The 13,529-nt window shown below is 40.4% G+C and overlaps 49 non-coding genes across 49 annotated transcripts; all 49 read left to right on the top strand.

Moving 5' to 3' along the window:
- The first annotated feature begins 174 nt into the window (after window positions 1-174).
- Trnal-uaa lies at window positions 175-288 on the top strand. The gene is made up of 2 exons: window positions 175-212; window positions 244-288. It is a non-coding gene; the product is annotated as a tRNA-Leu (tRNA).
- Window positions 289-417: 129 nt separating this feature from the next.
- Window positions 418-531, top strand: Trnal-uaa. Its single transcript has 2 exons — window positions 418-455; window positions 487-531. It is a non-coding gene; the product is annotated as a tRNA-Leu (tRNA).
- Window positions 532-660: 129 nt separating this feature from the next.
- On the top strand, window positions 661-774 carry Trnal-caa. Its single transcript has 2 exons — window positions 661-698; window positions 730-774. It is a non-coding gene; the product is annotated as a tRNA-Leu (tRNA).
- A 128-nt stretch (window positions 775-902) lies between these two features.
- Window positions 903-1,016, top strand: Trnal-caa. The gene is made up of 2 exons: window positions 903-940; window positions 972-1,016. It is a non-coding gene; the product is annotated as a tRNA-Leu (tRNA).
- Window positions 1,017-1,146: 130 nt separating this feature from the next.
- On the top strand, window positions 1,147-1,259 carry Trnal-uaa. The gene is made up of 2 exons: window positions 1,147-1,184; window positions 1,215-1,259. It is a non-coding gene; the product is annotated as a tRNA-Leu (tRNA).
- Window positions 1,260-1,529: 270 nt separating this feature from the next.
- Trnal-caa lies at window positions 1,530-1,643 on the top strand. Its single transcript has 2 exons — window positions 1,530-1,567; window positions 1,599-1,643. It is a non-coding gene; the product is annotated as a tRNA-Leu (tRNA).
- Window positions 1,644-1,765: 122 nt separating this feature from the next.
- On the top strand, window positions 1,766-1,879 carry Trnal-uaa. Its single transcript has 2 exons — window positions 1,766-1,803; window positions 1,835-1,879. It is a non-coding gene; the product is annotated as a tRNA-Leu (tRNA).
- Window positions 1,880-1,998: 119 nt separating this feature from the next.
- Window positions 1,999-2,112, top strand: Trnal-uaa. Its single transcript has 2 exons — window positions 1,999-2,036; window positions 2,068-2,112. It is a non-coding gene; the product is annotated as a tRNA-Leu (tRNA).
- Window positions 2,113-2,241: 129 nt separating this feature from the next.
- Trnal-caa lies at window positions 2,242-2,355 on the top strand. Its single transcript has 2 exons — window positions 2,242-2,279; window positions 2,311-2,355. It is a non-coding gene; the product is annotated as a tRNA-Leu (tRNA).
- Window positions 2,356-2,483: 128 nt separating this feature from the next.
- Window positions 2,484-2,597, top strand: Trnal-caa. Its single transcript has 2 exons — window positions 2,484-2,521; window positions 2,553-2,597. It is a non-coding gene; the product is annotated as a tRNA-Leu (tRNA).
- Window positions 2,598-2,724: 127 nt separating this feature from the next.
- On the top strand, window positions 2,725-2,838 carry Trnal-uaa. Its single transcript has 2 exons — window positions 2,725-2,762; window positions 2,794-2,838. It is a non-coding gene; the product is annotated as a tRNA-Leu (tRNA).
- Window positions 2,839-2,965: 127 nt separating this feature from the next.
- Trnal-uaa lies at window positions 2,966-3,078 on the top strand. Its single transcript has 2 exons — window positions 2,966-3,003; window positions 3,034-3,078. It is a non-coding gene; the product is annotated as a tRNA-Leu (tRNA).
- Window positions 3,079-3,205: 127 nt separating this feature from the next.
- On the top strand, window positions 3,206-3,319 carry Trnal-uaa. Its single transcript has 2 exons — window positions 3,206-3,243; window positions 3,275-3,319. It is a non-coding gene; the product is annotated as a tRNA-Leu (tRNA).
- A 127-nt stretch (window positions 3,320-3,446) lies between these two features.
- Window positions 3,447-3,560, top strand: Trnal-caa. Its single transcript has 2 exons — window positions 3,447-3,484; window positions 3,516-3,560. It is a non-coding gene; the product is annotated as a tRNA-Leu (tRNA).
- Window positions 3,561-3,661: 101 nt separating this feature from the next.
- On the top strand, window positions 3,662-3,775 carry Trnal-uaa. The gene is made up of 2 exons: window positions 3,662-3,699; window positions 3,731-3,775. It is a non-coding gene; the product is annotated as a tRNA-Leu (tRNA).
- Window positions 3,776-4,048: 273 nt separating this feature from the next.
- On the top strand, window positions 4,049-4,163 carry Trnal-caa. The gene is made up of 2 exons: window positions 4,049-4,086; window positions 4,119-4,163. It is a non-coding gene; the product is annotated as a tRNA-Leu (tRNA).
- Window positions 4,164-4,282: 119 nt separating this feature from the next.
- On the top strand, window positions 4,283-4,396 carry Trnal-caa. The gene is made up of 2 exons: window positions 4,283-4,320; window positions 4,352-4,396. It is a non-coding gene; the product is annotated as a tRNA-Leu (tRNA).
- Window positions 4,397-4,500: 104 nt separating this feature from the next.
- Window positions 4,501-4,613, top strand: Trnal-uaa. The gene is made up of 2 exons: window positions 4,501-4,538; window positions 4,569-4,613. It is a non-coding gene; the product is annotated as a tRNA-Leu (tRNA).
- A 266-nt stretch (window positions 4,614-4,879) lies between these two features.
- Trnal-caa lies at window positions 4,880-4,993 on the top strand. The gene is made up of 2 exons: window positions 4,880-4,917; window positions 4,949-4,993. It is a non-coding gene; the product is annotated as a tRNA-Leu (tRNA).
- A 126-nt stretch (window positions 4,994-5,119) lies between these two features.
- Trnal-uaa lies at window positions 5,120-5,233 on the top strand. Its single transcript has 2 exons — window positions 5,120-5,157; window positions 5,189-5,233. It is a non-coding gene; the product is annotated as a tRNA-Leu (tRNA).
- A 119-nt stretch (window positions 5,234-5,352) lies between these two features.
- Window positions 5,353-5,466, top strand: Trnal-uaa. Its single transcript has 2 exons — window positions 5,353-5,390; window positions 5,422-5,466. It is a non-coding gene; the product is annotated as a tRNA-Leu (tRNA).
- Window positions 5,467-5,593: 127 nt separating this feature from the next.
- On the top strand, window positions 5,594-5,706 carry Trnal-cag. Its single transcript has 2 exons — window positions 5,594-5,631; window positions 5,662-5,706. It is a non-coding gene; the product is annotated as a tRNA-Leu (tRNA).
- Window positions 5,707-5,835: 129 nt separating this feature from the next.
- On the top strand, window positions 5,836-5,949 carry Trnal-uaa. The gene is made up of 2 exons: window positions 5,836-5,873; window positions 5,905-5,949. It is a non-coding gene; the product is annotated as a tRNA-Leu (tRNA).
- Window positions 5,950-6,074: 125 nt separating this feature from the next.
- Trnal-uaa lies at window positions 6,075-6,190 on the top strand. The gene is made up of 2 exons: window positions 6,075-6,112; window positions 6,146-6,190. It is a non-coding gene; the product is annotated as a tRNA-Leu (tRNA).
- Window positions 6,191-6,318: 128 nt separating this feature from the next.
- On the top strand, window positions 6,319-6,432 carry Trnal-caa. The gene is made up of 2 exons: window positions 6,319-6,356; window positions 6,388-6,432. It is a non-coding gene; the product is annotated as a tRNA-Leu (tRNA).
- Window positions 6,433-6,558: 126 nt separating this feature from the next.
- Window positions 6,559-6,671, top strand: Trnal-uaa. Its single transcript has 2 exons — window positions 6,559-6,596; window positions 6,627-6,671. It is a non-coding gene; the product is annotated as a tRNA-Leu (tRNA).
- A 125-nt stretch (window positions 6,672-6,796) lies between these two features.
- On the top strand, window positions 6,797-6,910 carry Trnal-uaa. Its single transcript has 2 exons — window positions 6,797-6,834; window positions 6,866-6,910. It is a non-coding gene; the product is annotated as a tRNA-Leu (tRNA).
- A 129-nt stretch (window positions 6,911-7,039) lies between these two features.
- Window positions 7,040-7,153, top strand: Trnal-caa. The gene is made up of 2 exons: window positions 7,040-7,077; window positions 7,109-7,153. It is a non-coding gene; the product is annotated as a tRNA-Leu (tRNA).
- A 126-nt stretch (window positions 7,154-7,279) lies between these two features.
- Trnal-uaa lies at window positions 7,280-7,393 on the top strand. Its single transcript has 2 exons — window positions 7,280-7,317; window positions 7,349-7,393. It is a non-coding gene; the product is annotated as a tRNA-Leu (tRNA).
- Window positions 7,394-7,522: 129 nt separating this feature from the next.
- Trnal-uaa lies at window positions 7,523-7,636 on the top strand. Its single transcript has 2 exons — window positions 7,523-7,560; window positions 7,592-7,636. It is a non-coding gene; the product is annotated as a tRNA-Leu (tRNA).
- A 127-nt stretch (window positions 7,637-7,763) lies between these two features.
- Trnal-caa lies at window positions 7,764-7,876 on the top strand. The gene is made up of 2 exons: window positions 7,764-7,801; window positions 7,832-7,876. It is a non-coding gene; the product is annotated as a tRNA-Leu (tRNA).
- Window positions 7,877-8,003: 127 nt separating this feature from the next.
- Trnal-uaa lies at window positions 8,004-8,116 on the top strand. Its single transcript has 2 exons — window positions 8,004-8,041; window positions 8,072-8,116. It is a non-coding gene; the product is annotated as a tRNA-Leu (tRNA).
- A 127-nt stretch (window positions 8,117-8,243) lies between these two features.
- Trnal-uaa lies at window positions 8,244-8,357 on the top strand. Its single transcript has 2 exons — window positions 8,244-8,281; window positions 8,313-8,357. It is a non-coding gene; the product is annotated as a tRNA-Leu (tRNA).
- Window positions 8,358-8,483: 126 nt separating this feature from the next.
- On the top strand, window positions 8,484-8,597 carry Trnal-caa. The gene is made up of 2 exons: window positions 8,484-8,521; window positions 8,553-8,597. It is a non-coding gene; the product is annotated as a tRNA-Leu (tRNA).
- Window positions 8,598-8,724: 127 nt separating this feature from the next.
- Window positions 8,725-8,838, top strand: Trnal-caa. Its single transcript has 2 exons — window positions 8,725-8,762; window positions 8,794-8,838. It is a non-coding gene; the product is annotated as a tRNA-Leu (tRNA).
- Window positions 8,839-8,966: 128 nt separating this feature from the next.
- Window positions 8,967-9,079, top strand: Trnal-caa. The gene is made up of 2 exons: window positions 8,967-9,004; window positions 9,035-9,079. It is a non-coding gene; the product is annotated as a tRNA-Leu (tRNA).
- Window positions 9,080-9,204: 125 nt separating this feature from the next.
- Trnal-uaa lies at window positions 9,205-9,316 on the top strand. Its single transcript has 2 exons — window positions 9,205-9,242; window positions 9,273-9,316. It is a non-coding gene; the product is annotated as a tRNA-Leu (tRNA).
- A 365-nt stretch (window positions 9,317-9,681) lies between these two features.
- Window positions 9,682-9,795, top strand: Trnal-caa. The gene is made up of 2 exons: window positions 9,682-9,719; window positions 9,751-9,795. It is a non-coding gene; the product is annotated as a tRNA-Leu (tRNA).
- A 371-nt stretch (window positions 9,796-10,166) lies between these two features.
- On the top strand, window positions 10,167-10,280 carry Trnal-caa. Its single transcript has 2 exons — window positions 10,167-10,204; window positions 10,236-10,280. It is a non-coding gene; the product is annotated as a tRNA-Leu (tRNA).
- Window positions 10,281-10,409: 129 nt separating this feature from the next.
- On the top strand, window positions 10,410-10,523 carry Trnal-caa. Its single transcript has 2 exons — window positions 10,410-10,447; window positions 10,479-10,523. It is a non-coding gene; the product is annotated as a tRNA-Leu (tRNA).
- Window positions 10,524-11,047: 524 nt separating this feature from the next.
- On the top strand, window positions 11,048-11,161 carry Trnal-caa. The gene is made up of 2 exons: window positions 11,048-11,085; window positions 11,117-11,161. It is a non-coding gene; the product is annotated as a tRNA-Leu (tRNA).
- A 120-nt stretch (window positions 11,162-11,281) lies between these two features.
- On the top strand, window positions 11,282-11,395 carry Trnal-uaa. Its single transcript has 2 exons — window positions 11,282-11,319; window positions 11,351-11,395. It is a non-coding gene; the product is annotated as a tRNA-Leu (tRNA).
- Window positions 11,396-11,522: 127 nt separating this feature from the next.
- On the top strand, window positions 11,523-11,633 carry Trnal-uaa. The gene is made up of 2 exons: window positions 11,523-11,560; window positions 11,590-11,633. It is a non-coding gene; the product is annotated as a tRNA-Leu (tRNA).
- Window positions 11,634-11,758: 125 nt separating this feature from the next.
- Trnal-caa lies at window positions 11,759-11,872 on the top strand. The gene is made up of 2 exons: window positions 11,759-11,796; window positions 11,828-11,872. It is a non-coding gene; the product is annotated as a tRNA-Leu (tRNA).
- A 125-nt stretch (window positions 11,873-11,997) lies between these two features.
- Trnal-uag lies at window positions 11,998-12,109 on the top strand. Its single transcript has 2 exons — window positions 11,998-12,035; window positions 12,065-12,109. It is a non-coding gene; the product is annotated as a tRNA-Leu (tRNA).
- Window positions 12,110-12,238: 129 nt separating this feature from the next.
- On the top strand, window positions 12,239-12,352 carry Trnal-uaa. The gene is made up of 2 exons: window positions 12,239-12,276; window positions 12,308-12,352. It is a non-coding gene; the product is annotated as a tRNA-Leu (tRNA).
- Window positions 12,353-12,479: 127 nt separating this feature from the next.
- Trnal-uaa lies at window positions 12,480-12,592 on the top strand. The gene is made up of 2 exons: window positions 12,480-12,517; window positions 12,548-12,592. It is a non-coding gene; the product is annotated as a tRNA-Leu (tRNA).
- Window positions 12,593-12,956: 364 nt separating this feature from the next.
- Trnal-uaa lies at window positions 12,957-13,070 on the top strand. Its single transcript has 2 exons — window positions 12,957-12,994; window positions 13,026-13,070. It is a non-coding gene; the product is annotated as a tRNA-Leu (tRNA).
- A 132-nt stretch (window positions 13,071-13,202) lies between these two features.
- Trnal-uaa lies at window positions 13,203-13,316 on the top strand. Its single transcript has 2 exons — window positions 13,203-13,240; window positions 13,272-13,316. It is a non-coding gene; the product is annotated as a tRNA-Leu (tRNA).
- Window positions 13,317-13,529: the final 213 nt, after the last annotated feature.

A 13,529-nucleotide genomic window follows, 5' to 3' on the forward strand; every position in this document is an offset into this window, starting at 1 on the left:
TTCTGGTCCTCTATGAGGGCGTGGGTTCGAATCCCACTTCTGACAAATACTTTTTGTGAATAGACAAAAAGATACAGTACTTGTAAAAAATCTCAAACAAAGTTCATTGTATTAGCGTAAATTACACACGCAAATATGTTTCCGATTAGACAATTGAAAAGCTTTTGGCTGCATGTCAGGATGGCCGAGCGGTCTAAGGCGCCAGACTTAAGGTTTCCTTGCCAGTTAACAGCTGGCCGAGCGTTCTGGTCCTCTATGAGGGCGTGGGTTCGAATCCCACTTCTGACAAATACTTTTTGTGAATAGACAAAAAGATACAGTACTTGTAAAAAAATCTCAAACAAAGTTCATTGTATTAGCGTAAATTACACACAGCAAATATGTTTCTGATGAGACAATTGCAAAGCTTTGCTGTATGTCAGGATGGCCGAGCGGTCTAAGGCGCCAGACTTAAGGTTTCCTTGCCAGTTAACAGCTGGCCGAGCGTTCTGGTCCTCTATGAGGGCGTGGGTTCGAATCCCACTTCTGACAAATGCTTTTTGTGAATAGACAAAAAGATACAGTACTTGTAAAAAAATCTCAAACAAAATTCATTGTATTAGCGTAAATTACACACAGCAAATATGTTTACGATTAGACAATTGAAAAAGTTTGGAGCATGTCAGGATGGCCGAGCGGTCTAAGGCGCCAGACTCAAGGTTTCCTTGCCAGTTAACAACTGGCCGAGCGTTCTGGTCCTCTATGAGGGCGTGGGTTCGAATCCCACTTCTGACAAATACTTTTTGTGAATAGACAAAAAGATACAGTACTTGTAAAAAAATCTCAAACAAAGTTCATTGTATTAGCGTAAATTACACACAGCAAATATGTTTACGATTAGACAATTGAAAAAGTTGGAGCATGTCAGGATGGCCGAGCGGTCTAAGGCGCCAGACTCAAGGTTTCCTTGCCGGTTAACAACTGGCCGAGCGTTCTGGTCCTCTATGAGGGCGTGGGTTCGAATCCCACTTCTGACAAATACTTTTTGTGAATAGACAAAAGACAGTACTTGTAAAAAAATCTCAACAAAATTCATTGTATTAGCGTAAATTACACACAGCAAATATTATATGTTTACGATTAGACAATTGAAAAAGTTTGGAGCATGTCAGGATGGCCGAGCGGTCTAAGGCGCCAGACTTAAGGTTTCCTTGCCAGTTAACACTGGCCGAGCATTCTGGTCCTCTATGAGGGCGTGGGTTCGAATCCCACTTCTGACAAATACTTTTTGTGAATAGACAAAAAGATACAGTACTTGAAAAAAATCTTAAATAAAATTCATTGTATTAGCGTAGATTACATACAGCAAATATGTTTACAATTAGACAATTGCAAGAATTTGAAACATCCCACTTCTGACAAATACTTTTTGTGAATAGACAAAAAGATACAGTACTTGTAAAAAAATCTCCAACAAAGTTCATTGTATTAGCGTAAATTACACACAGCAAATATGTTTACGATTAGACAATTGCAAAACTTTTTTGTATGTCAGGATGGCCGAGCGGTCTAAGGCGCCAGACTCAAGGTTTCCTTGCCCGTTAACAACAGGCCGAGCGTTCTGGTCCTCTATGAGGGCGTGGGTTCGAATCCCACTTCTGACAAATACCTTTAGACAAAAAGATACAGTACTTGTAAAAAAATCTCAAACAAAATTCATTGTATTAGCGTAAATTACACAAAGCAAATATGTTTACGATTAGACAATTGAAAAAGTTTGGAGCATGTCAGGATGGCCGAGCGGTCTAAGGCGCCAGACTTAAGGTTTCCTTGCCAGTTAACAGCTGGCTGAGCATTCTGGTCCTCTATGAGGGCGTGGGTTCGAATCCCACTTCTGACAAATACTTTTTGTGAATAGACAAAAAGATACAGTACTTGTAAAAAAATCTCAAACAAAGTTCATTGTATTAGCGTAAATTACACACAGCAAATATGTTTCTGATGAGACAATTGCAATATGTCAGGATGGCCGAGCGGTCTAAGGCGCCAGACTTAAGGTTTCCTTGCCAGTTAACAACTGGCCGAGCGTTCTGGTCCTCTATGAGGGCGTGGGTTCGAATCCCACTTCTGACAAATACTTTTTGTGAATAGACAAAAAGATACAGTACTTGTAAAAAAATTTCAAACAAAATTCATTGTATTAACGTAAATTACACACAGCAAATATGTTTACGATTAGACAATTGAAAAAGTTTGGAGCATGTCAGGATGGCCGAGCGGTCTAAGGCGCCAGACTCAAGGTTTCCTTGCCAGTTAACAACTGGCCGAGCGTTCTGGTCCTCTATGAGGGCGTGGGTTCGAATCCCACTTCTGACAAATACTTTTTGTGAATAGACAAAAAGATACAGTACTTGTAAAAAATCTCAAACAAAGTTCATTGTATTAGCGTAAATTACACACAGCAAATATGTTTACGATTAGACAATTGAAAAAAATTGGAGCATGTCAGGATGGCCGAGCGGTCTAAGGCGCCAGACTCAAGGTTTCCTTGCCGGTTAACAGCTGGCCGAGCGTTCTGGTCCTCTATGAGGGCGTGGGTTCGAATCCCACTTCTGACAAATACTTTTTGTGAATAGACAAAAGATACAGTACTTGTAAAAAATCTCAAACAAAATTCATTGTATTAGCGTAAATTACACACAGCAAATATGTTTACGATTAGACAATTGAAAAAATTTGGAGCATGTCAGGATGGCCGAGCGGTCTAAGGCGCCAGACTTAAGTTTTCCTTGCCAGTTAACAACTGGCCGAGCTTTCTGGTCCTCTATGAGGGCGTGGGTTCGAATCCCACTTCTGACAAATACTTTTTGTGAATAGACAAAAAAGACAGTACTTGTAAAAAAATCTCAAACAAAATTCATTGTATTAGCGTAAATTACACACAGCAAATATGTTTACGATTAGACAATTGAAAAGTTTGGAGCATGTCAGGATGGCCGAGCGGTCTAAGGCGCCAGACTTAAGTTTCCTTGCCAGTTAACAGCTGGCCGAGCATTCTGGTCCTCTATGAGGGCGTGGGTTCGAATCCCACTTCTGACAAATACTTTTTGTAAATAGACAAAAGATACAGTACTTGTAAAAAAATCTCAAACAAAATTCATTGTATTAGCGTAAATTACACACAGCAAATATGTTTACGATTAGACAATTGAAAAGTTTGGAGCATGTCAGGATGGCCGAGCGGTCTAAGGCGCCAGACTTAAGGTTTCCTTGCCAGTTAACAGCTGGCCGAGCGTTCTGGTCCTCTATGAGGGCGTGGGTTCGAATCCCACTTCTGACAAATACTTTTTGTGAATAGACAAAAAGATACAGTACTTGTAAAAAAATCTCAAACAAAATCATTGTATTAGCGTAAATTACACACAGCAAATATGTTTCCGATTAGACAATTGAAAAAGTTGGAGCATGTCAGGATGGCCGAGCGGTCTAAGGCGCCAGACTCAAGGTTTCCTTGCCGTTAACAACTGGCCGAGCGTTTCTGGTCCTCTATGAGGGCGTGGGTTCGAATCCCACTTCTGACAAATACTTTTTGTGAATAGACAAAAGTCATTGTATTAGCGTAAATTACACACAGCAAATATTATATGTTTACGATTTAGACAATTGAAAAAGTTTGGAGCATGTCAGGATGGCCGAGCGGTCTAAGGCGCCAGACTTAAGGTTTCCTTGCCAGTTAACAGCTGGCCGAGCATTCTGGTCCTCTATGAGGGCGTGGGTTCGAATCCCACTTCTGACAAATACTTTTTGTGAATAGACAAAAAGATACAGTACTTGAAAAAAATCTCAAAAAATTCATTGTATTAGCGTAAATTACACACAGCAAATATGTTTACGATTAGACAATTGCAAGAATTTTGAAACAATCCCACTTCTGACAAATACTTTTTGTGATAGAAAAAACAAAAAAGATACAGTACTTGTAAAAAATCTCAAACAAAGTTCATTGTATTAGCGTAAATTACACACAGCAAATATGTTTACGATTAGACAATTGAAAAAGTTTTTTGTTGTCAGGATGGCCGAGCGGTCTAAGGCGCCAGACTCAAGGTTTCCTTGCCAGTTAACACAACGGCCGAGCGTTCTGGTCCTCTATGAGGGCGTGGGTTCGAATCCCACTTCTGACAAATACTTTTTGACAAACAGATACAGTACTTGTAAAAAATCTCAAACAATTCATTGTATTAGCGTAAATTACACACAGCAAATATGTTTACGATTAGACAATTGAAAAAGTTTGGAGCATGTCAGGATGGCCGAGCGGTCTAAGGCGCCAGACTCAAGGTTTCCTTGCCGGTTAACAATTGGCCGAGCGTTCTGGTCCTCTATGAGGGCGTGGGTTCGAATCCCACTTCTGACAAATACTTTTTGTGAATAGACAAAAAAGTCATTGTATTAGCGTAAAATTCACACAGCAAAAACATTATATGTTTACGATTAGACAATTGAAAAAGTTTGGAGCATGTCAGGATGGCCGAGCGGTCTAAGGCGCCAGACTTAAGGTTTCCTTGCCAGTTAACAGCTGGCCGAGCATTTGGTCCTCTATGAGGGCGTGGGTTCGAATCCCACTTCTGACAAATACTTTTTGTGAATAGACAAAAAGATACAGTACTTGAAAAAAATCTCAAACAAATTCATTGTATTAGCGTAAATTACACACAGCAATATGTTTTACAATTAGACAATTGCAAGAATTTGAAACATCCCACTTCTGACAATACTTTTTGTGAATAGACAAAAGATACAGTACTTGTAAAAAAATCTCAAACAAAGTTCATTGTATTAGCGTAAATTACACACAGCAAATATGTTTACGATTAGACAATTGCAAAACTTTTTTTATGTCAGGATGGCCGAGCGGTCTAAGGCGCCAGACTCAAGGTTTCCTTGCCGGTTAACAACTGGCCGAGCGTTCTGGTCCTCTATGAGGGCGTGGGTTCGAATCCCACTTCTGACAAATACTTTTTGTGAATAGACAAGATACAGTACTTGTAAAAAAATCTCAAACAAAATTCATTGTATTAGCGTAAATTACACACAGCAAATATGTTTACGATTAGACAATTGAAAAAGTTTGGAGCATGTCAGGATGGCCGAGCGGTCTAAGGCGCCAGACTTAAGGTTTCCTTGCCGGTTAACAGCTGGCTGAGCATTCTGGTCCTCTATGAGGGCGTGGGTTCGAATCCCACTTCTGACAAATACTTTTTGTGAATAGACAAAAAGATACAGTACTTGTAAAAAAATCTCAAACAAAGTTCATTGTATTAGCGTAAATTACACACAGCAAATATGTTTCTGATGAGACAATTGCAATATGTCAGGATGGCCGAGCGGTCTAAGGCGCCAGACTTAAGGTTTCCTTGCCAGTTAACAGCTGGCCGAGCGTTCTGGTCCTCTATGAGGGCGTGGGTTCGAATCCCACTTCTGACAAATACTTTTTGTGAATAGACAAAAAGATACAGTACTTGTAAAAAAATCTCAAACAAATTCATTGTATTAGCGTAAATTACACACAGCAAATATGTTTACGATTAGACAATTGAAAAGTTTGGAGCATGTCAGGATGGCCGAGCGGTCTAAGGCGCCAGACTCAGGTTTCCTTGCCAGTTAACAACTGGCCGAGCGTTCTGGTCCTCTATGAGGGCGTGGGTTCGAATCCCACTTCTGACAAATACTTTTTGTGAATAGACAAAAAGATACAGTACTTGTAAAAAAATCTCAAACAAAGTTCATTGTATTAGCGTAAATTACACACAGCAAATATGTTTACGATTAGACAATTGAAAAAAATTGGAGCATGTCAGGATGGCCGAGCGGTCTAAGGCGCCAGACTTAAGGTTTCCTTGCCAGTTAACAACTGGCCGAGCGTTCTGGTCCTCTATGAGGGCGTGGGTTCGAATCCCACTTCTGACAAATACTTTTTGTGAATAGACAAAAAGACAGTACTTGTAAAAAAATTCAAACAAAATTCATTGTATTAGCGTAAATTACACACAGCAAATATGTTTACGATTAGACAATTGAAAAGTTTGGAGCATGTCAGGATGGCCGAGCGGTCTAAGGCGCCAGACTTAAGGTTTCCTTGCCAGTTAACAACTGCTGCCGAGCGTTCTGGTCCTCTATGAGGGCGTGGGTTCGAATCCCACTTCTGACAAATACTTTTTGTGAATAGACAAAAAGATACAGTACTTGTAAAAAAATCTCAAACAAAATTCATTGTATTAGCGTAAATTACACACAGCAAATATGTTTACGATTAGACAATTGAAAAAGTTGGAGCATGTCAGGATGGCCGAGCGGTCTAAGGCGCCAGACTCAAGGTTTCCTTGCCAGTTAACAACTGGCCGAGCGTTCTGGTCCTCTATGAGGGCGTGGGTTCGAATCCCACTTCTGACAAATACTTTTTGTGAATAGACAAAAAGACAGTACTTGTAAAAAATTTCAAACAAAATTCATTGTATTAGCGTAAATTACACACAGCAAATATGTTTACGATTAGACAATTGAAAAAGTTTGGAGCATGTCAGGATGGCCGAGCGGTCTAAGGCGCCAGACTTAAGTTTCCTTGCCAGTTAACAGCTGGCTGAGCATTCTGGTCCTCTATGAGGGCGTGGGTTCGAATCCCACTTCTGACAAATACTTTTTGAATAGACAAAAGATACAGTACTTGTAAAAAATCTCAAACAAAATTCATTGTATTAGCGTAAATTACACACAGCAAATATGTTTACGATTAGACAATTGAAAAAGTTTGGAGCATGTCAGGATGGCCGAGCGGTCTAAGGCGCCAGACTTAAGGTTTCCTTGCCAGTTAACAGCTGGCCGAGCGTTCTGGTCCTCTATGAGGGCGTGGGTTCGAATCCCACTTCTGACAAATACTTTTTGTGAATAGACAAAAAGATACAGTACTTGTAAAAAAATCTCAAACAAAATTCATTGTATTAGCGTAAATTACACACAGCAAATATGTTTACGATTAGACAATTGAAAAAAATTGGAGCATGTCAGGATGGCCGAGCGGTCTAAGGCGCCAGACTCAAGGTTTCCTTGCCGGTTAACAACTGGCCGAGCGTTCTGGTCCTCTATGAGGGCGTGGGTTCGAATCCCACTTCTGACAAATACTTTTTGTGAATAGACAAAAAGACAGTACTTGTAAAAAATCTCAAACAAAATTCATTGTATTAGCGTAAATTACACACAGCAAATATGTTTACGATTAGACAATTGAAAAAGTTTGGAGCATGTCAGGATGGCCGAGCGGTCTAAGGCGCCAGACTTAAGGTTTCCTTGCCAGTTAACAGCTGGCTGAGCATTCTGGTCCTCTATGAGGGCGTGGGTTCGAATCCCACTTCTGACAAATACTTTTTGTGAATAGACAAAAAGATACAGTACTTGTAAAAAAATCTCAAACAAAGTTCATTGTATTAGCGTAAATTACACACAGCAAATATGTTTCTGATTAGACAATTGCAAAACTTTGCTGCATGTCAGGATGGCCGAGCGGTCTAAGGCGCCAGACTTAAGGTTTCCTTGCCAGTTAACAGCTGGCCGAGCGTTCTGGTCCTCTATGAGGGCGTGGGTTCGAATCCCACTTCTGACAAATGCTTTTTGTGAATAGACAAAAAGATACAGTACTTGTAAAAAAATCTCAAACAAATTCATTGTATTAGCGTAAATTACACACAGCAAATATGTTTACGATTAGACAATTGAAAAAATTGGAGCATGTCAGGATGGCCGAGCGGTCTAAGGCGCCAGACTCAAGGTTTCCTTGCCGTTAACAACTGGCCGAGCGTTCTGGTCCTCTATGAGGGCGTGGGTTCGAATCCCACTTCTGACAAATACTTTTTGTGAATAGACAAAAGATACAGTACTTGTAAAAAAATCTCAAACAAAATTCATTGTATTAGCGTAAATTACACACAGCAAATATGTTTACGATTAGACAATTGAAAAGTTTGGAGCATGTCAGGATGGCCGAGCGGTCTAAGGCGCCAGACTTAAGTTTCCTTGCCAGTTAACAGCTGGCTGAGCATTCTGGTCCTCTATGAGGGCGTGGGTTCGAATCCCACTTCTGACAAATACTTTTTGTGAATAGACAAAAAGATACAGTACTTGTAAAAAAATCTCAAACAAATTCATTGTATTAGCGTAAATTACACACAGCAAATATGTTTACGATTAGACAATTGAAAAGTTTGGAGCATGTCAGGATGGCCGAGCGGTCTAAGGCGCCAGACTTAAGGTTTCCTTGCCAGTTAACAACTGGCCGAGCGTTCTGGTCCTCTATGAGGGCGTGGGTTCGAATCCCACTTCTGACAAATACTTTTTGTGAATAGACAAAAAGACAGTACTTGTAAAAAATCTCAAACAAAATTCATTGTATTAGCGTAAATTACACACAGCAAATATGTTTACGATTAGACAATTGAAAAAGTTTGGAGCATGTCAGGATGGCCGAGCGGTCTAAGGCGCCAGACTCAAGGTTTCCTTGCCAGTTAACAGCTGGCCGAGCGTTCTGGTCCTCTATGAGGGCGTGGGTTCGAATCCCACTTCTGACAAATACTTTTTGTGAATAGACAAAAAGACAGTACTTGTAAAAAAATTTCAAACAAAATTCATTGTATTAGCGTAAATTACACACAGCAAATATGTTTACGATTAGACAATTGAAAAAGTTTGGAGCATGTCAGGATGGCCGAGCGGTCTAAGGCGCCAGACTCAAGGTTTCCTTGCCAGTTAACAACTGGCCGAGCGTTCTGGTCCTCTATGAGGGCGTGGGTTCGAATCCCACTTCTGACAAATACCTTTTGTGAATAGATAAAAAGATACAGTACTTGTAAAAAAATCTCAAACAAAATTCATTGTATTAGCGTAAATTACACACAGCAAATATGTTTACGATTAGACAATTGAAAAAATTGGAGCATGTCAGGATGGCCGAGCGGTCTAAGGCGCCAGACTCAAGGTTTCCTTGCCGGTTAACACTGGCCGAGCGTTCTGGTCCTCTATGAGGGCGTGGGTTCGAATCCCACTTCTGACAAATACTTTTTGTGAATAGACAAAAAGACAGTACTTGTAAAAAAATCTCAAACAAATTCATTGTATTAGCGTAAATTACACACAGCAAATATGTTTACGATTAGACAATTGAAAAGTTTGGAGCATGTCAGGATGGCCGAGCGGTCTAAGGCGCCAGACTTAAGTTTCCTTGCCAGTTAACAGCTGGCTGAGCATTCTGGTCCTCTATGAGGCGTGGGTTCGAATCCCACTTCTGACAAATACTTTTTGTAAATAGACAAAAAGATACAGTACTTGTAAAAAACTCAAACAAAATTCATTGTATTAGCGTAAATTACACACAGCAAATATGTTTACGATTAGACAATTGAAAAAGTTTGGAGCATGTCAGATGGCCGAGCGGTCTAAGGCGCCAGACTTAAGTTTCCTTGCCAGTTAACAGCTGGCTGAGCGTCTGGTCCTCTATGAGGGCGTGGGTTCGAATCCCACTTCTGACAAATACTTTTTGTGAATAGACAAAAAGATACAGTACTTGTAAAAAAATCTCAAACAAATTCATTGTATTAGCGTAAATTACACACAGCAGCAAATATGTTTGAGAGACAATTGAAAAGCTTGGAGCATGTCAGGATGGCCGAGCGGTCTAAGGCGCCAGACTCAAGGTTTCCTTGCCAGTTAACAACTGGCCGAGCGTTCTGGTCCTCTATGAGGGCGTGGGTTCGAATCCCACTTCTGACAAATACTTTTTGTGAATAGACAAAAGATACAGTACTTGTAAAAAAATCTCAAACAAAGTTCATTGTATTAGCGTAAATTACACACAGCAAATATGTTTACGATTAGACAATTGAAAAGTTTGGAGCATGTCAGGATGGCCGAGCGGTCTAAGGCGCCAGACTTAAGGTTTCCTTGCCAGTTAACAGCTGGCCGAGCGTTCTGGTCCTCTATGAGGGCGTGGGGTTCGAATCCCACTTCTGACAAATACTTTTTGTGAATAGACAAAAAGATACAGTACTTGTAAAAAAATTTCAAACAAAATTCATTGTATTAACGTAAATTACACACAGCAAATATGTTTACGATTAGACAATTGAAAAAGTTTGGAGCATGTCAGGATGGCCGAGCGGTCTAAGGCGCCAGACTCAAGGTTTCCTTGCCAGTTAACAACTGGCCGAGCGTTCTGGTCCTCTATGAGGGCGTGGGTTCGAATCCCACTTCTGACAAATACTTTTTGTGAATAGACAAAAAGATACAGTACTTGTATAAAAATCTCAAACAAAGTTCATTGTATTAGCGTAAATTACACACAGCAAATATGTTTCCGATTAGACAATTGGAAAAAGTTGGAGCATGTCAGGATGGCCGAGCGGTCTAAGGCGCCAGACTCAAGGTTTCCTTGCCGGTTAACAATTGGCCGAGCGTTCTGGTCCTCTATGAGGGCGTGGGTTCGAATCCCACTTCTGACAAATACTTTTTGTGAATAGACAAAAAGACAGTACTTGTAAAAAAATCTCAAACAAAAGTCATTGTATTAGCGTAAATTACACACAGCAAATATTATATGTTTACTATTAGACAATTGAAAGAGTTTGGAGCATATCAGGATGGCCGAGCGGTCTAAGGCGCCAGACTTAAGGTTTCCTTGCCAGATAACAGCTGGCCGAGCATTATGGTCCTCTATGAGGGCGTGGGTTCGAATCCCACTTCTGACAAATACTTTTTGTGAATAGACAAAAAGATACAGTACTTGAAAAAAATCTTAAATAAAATTCATTGTATTAGCGTAGATTACATACAGCAAATATGTTTACAATTAGACAATTGCAAGAATTTGAAACATCCCACTTCTGACAAATACTTTTTGTGAATAGACAAAAAGATACAGTACTTGTAAAAAAATCTCAAACAAAGTTCATTGTATTAGCGTAAATTACACACAGTACGTATCGCAAATATGTTTACGATTAGACAATTGCAAACTTTTTTGTATGTCAGGATGGCCGAGCGGTCTAAGGCGCCAGACTCAAGGTTTCCTTGCCCGTTAACAACAGGCCGAGCGTTCTGGTCCTCTATGAGGGCGTGGGTTCGAATCCCACTTCTGACAAATACTTAATAAAAAAAGATACAGTACTTGTAAAAAATCTCAAACAAAATTCATTGTATTAGCGTAAATTACACACAGCAAATATGTTTACGATTAGACAATTGAAAAAGTTTGGAGCATGTCAGGATGGCCGAGCGGTCTAAGGCGCCAGACTTAAGGTTTCCTTGCCGGTTAACAGCTGGCTGAGCATTCTGGTCCTCTATGAGGGCGTGGGTTCGAATCCCACTTCTGACAAATACTTTTTGTGAATAGACAAAAAGATACAGTACTTGTAAAAAAATCTCAAACAAAATTCATTGTATTAGCGTAAATTACACACAGCAAATATGTTTTGATTAGACAATTGAAAAGTTTGGAGCATGTCAGGATGGCCGAGCGGTCTAAGGCGCCAGACTTAAGGTTTCCTTGCCAGTTAACAGCTGGCCGAGTTCTGGTCCTCTATGAGGCGTGGGTTCGAATCCCACTTCTGACAAATACTTTTGTGAATAGACAAAAAGACAGTACTTGTAAAAAATCTCAAACAAAATTCATTGTATTAGCGTAAATTACACACAGCAAATATGTTTACGATTAGACAATTGAAAAAGTTTGGAGCATGTCAGGATGGCCGAGCGGTCTAAGGCGCCAGACTCAAGGTTTCCTTGCCAGTTAACAACTGGCCGAGCGTTCTGGTCCTCTATGAGGGCGTGGGTTCGAATCCCACTTCTGACAAATACTTTTTGTGAATAGACAAAAGACAGTACTTGTAAAAAATCTCAAACAAAATTCATTGTATTAGCGTAAATTACACACAGCAAATATGTTTACGATTAGACAATTGAAAAAGTTTGGAGCATGTCAGGATGGCCGAGCGGTCTAAGGCGCCAGACTTAGGTTTCCTTGCCAGTTAACACTGGCCGAGCGTTCTGGTCCTCTATGAGGGCGTGGGTTCGAATCCCACTTCTGACAAATACTTTTTGTGAATAGACAAAAAGATACAGTACTTGTAAAAAAATCTCAAACAAAATTCATTGTATTAGCGTAAATTACACACAGCAAATATGTTTACGATTAGACAATTGAAAAAAATTGGAGCATGTCAGGATGGCCGAGCGGTCTAAGGCGCCAGACTTAAGGTTTCCTTGCCGGTTAACAACTGGCCGAGCGTTCTGGTCCTCTATGAGGGCGTGGGTTCGAATCCCACTTCTGACAAATACTTTTTGTGAATAGACAAAAAGACAGTACTTGTAAAAAAATTTCAAACAAAATTCATTGTATTAGCGTAAATTACACACAGCAAATATGTTTACGATTAGACAATTGAAAAAGTTTGGAGCATGTCAGGATGGCCGAGCGGTCTAAGGCGCCAGACTTAAGTTTCCTTGCCAGTTAACAGCTGGCTGAGCATTCTGGTCCTCTATGAGGGCGTGGGTTCGAATCCCACTTCTGACAAATACTTTTTGTGAATAGACAAAAAGATACAGTACTTGTAAAAAAATCTCAAACAAAATTCATTGTATTAGCGTAAATTACACACAGCAAATATGTTTACGATTAGACAATTGAAAAGTTTGGAGCATGTCAGGATGGCCGAGCGGTCTAAGGCGCCAGACTTAAGGTTTCCTTGCCAGTTAACAGCTGGCCGAGCGTTCTGGTCCTCTATGAGGGCGTGGGTTCGAATCCCACTTCTTCACAATACTTTTTGTGAATAGACAAAAGATACAGTACTTGTAAAAAAATCTCAACAAAGTTCATTGTATTAGCGTAAATTACCACAGCAATATGTTTCGATTAGACAATTGAAAAGCTTTGCATTGTCAGGATGGCCGAGCGGTCTAAGGCGCCAGACTTAAGGTTTCCTTGCCAGTTAACAGCTGGCCGAGCGTTCTGGTCCTCTATGAGGGCGTGGGTTCGAATCCCACTTCTGACAAATACTTTTTGTGAATAGACAAAAAGATACAGTACTTGTAAAAAAATCTCTCAAACAAAGTTCATTGTATTAGCGTAAATTACACACAGCAAATATGTTTTCTGATGAGACAATTGCAAAGCTTTGCTGTATGTCAGGATGGCCGAGCGGTCTAAGGCGCCAGACTTAAGGTTTCCTTGCCAGTTAACAGCTGGCCGAGCGTTCTGGTCCTCTATGAGGGCGTGGGTTCGAATCCCACTTCTGACAAATCTTTTTGTGAATAGACAAAAAGATACAGTACTTGTAAAAAAATCTCAAACAAATTCATTGTATTAGCGTAAATTACACACAGCATATGTTTACGATTAGACAATTGAAAAAGTTGGAGCATGTCAGGATGGCCGAGCGGTCTAAGGCGCCAGACTCAAGGTTTCCTTGCCAGTTAACAACTGGCCGAGCATTCTGGTCCTCTATGAGGGC

The sequence above is a fragment of the Ctenocephalides felis genome, unplaced genomic scaffold (assembly GCF_003426905.1).
Source record: "Ctenocephalides felis isolate EL2017-DRISC unplaced genomic scaffold, ASM342690v1 CF-g0.4_SCAFFOLD_03249, whole genome shotgun sequence".
NCBI classification, from domain to species: Eukaryota; Metazoa; Arthropoda; class Insecta; order Siphonaptera; family Pulicidae; genus Ctenocephalides; species Ctenocephalides felis.